The sequence below is a fragment of the Ischnura elegans genome, chromosome 9 (assembly GCF_921293095.1).
Source record: "Ischnura elegans chromosome 9, ioIscEleg1.1, whole genome shotgun sequence".
Classification (NCBI taxonomy): Eukaryota; Metazoa; Arthropoda; class Insecta; order Odonata; family Coenagrionidae; genus Ischnura; species Ischnura elegans.
Window position 1 is genome coordinate 58,275,941 of NC_060254.1, and position 949 is coordinate 58,276,889.

A 949-nucleotide genomic window follows, 5' to 3' on the forward strand; every position below is an offset into this window, starting at 1 on the left:
AGTTCAAGGTAAACCAAAAAAAATAATTGCATCGCCAAGGAAACAAACGACACACGATTATGGACGAAGTTCATGGGAATATCATTCCGCTGGAATTTTCTTTAAGTCCTGTATTGTTCGTTATAAAGTAAGTAAAGCGAGAAACTTAGTTATCTAAAAGCGCAAATCTCATGAGGTGTTTCTCATATTCATCTACCGTCCAGTTTTATCGGTAATCGCAGTCATCTCGTCTTGTGCGAGTCGACGTGAGGCAGGCAGGGACCTTGGAGGCCGGCAAAAAATTTGGAGATGCCGGGGATCGAACCCGGGACCTTTCACATGCAAAGCGAACGCTCTACCACTGAGCTACATCCCCATTTATTTAATGACAATCATCTGCAAGAAGACTTCATAGAGGAGTGCCAGTTCCATCACACAGAAGGCTGATTTCTGTTGCCACTTCGGTCGCATTTTAATTGGCTTTCAAAAATGCCGGCGGCGAGGTTATGAGCGCAATGCGATCCACTTTTTTCAAAATATTTTGCATTATAATGATTGTCATTGCGAGGAATAGCATTGAATAGTTATGAATTTGATAAATCACACAATCATAAATGTAAATTTTGGTTGACATCCCTAATTATTCCTTATTTCCCCGTGAAATTCGGATCAATTTGTCCGTCAGCGACGTGAGTGGCGACTTTTGCAAACCCATTTAAACGCGTGGTGGATGACAACGCATTTAGAGACCGACTCGAGGATCCTCTTTCGTAATATTCGTGATCATGTATTTCATGCCGAGTCGACGCGTGGGCGAAAAATCATTAGTGGGGAAGTAAGCGTGGAGTGATGATGGCATAATGTTGCGCGGTGGTGGAGGGAAGGGGGGAGGAGTCTGGAGGGGATGAGGAGGGTTGAGACGAGATTCCAGAGGGGAAAAAGAGGTCTCGGTCGTCCGAATTGCAAGCAG

At 44.4% G+C, this 949-nt stretch overlaps 1 non-coding gene across 1 annotated transcript; it reads right to left on the bottom strand.

Moving 5' to 3' along the window:
- Nucleotides 1-283: 283 nt before the first annotated feature.
- Trnaa-ugc lies at nt 284-355 on the bottom strand. Its single transcript has one exon. It is a non-coding gene; the product is annotated as a tRNA-Ala (tRNA).
- Nucleotides 356-949: the final 594 nt, after the last annotated feature.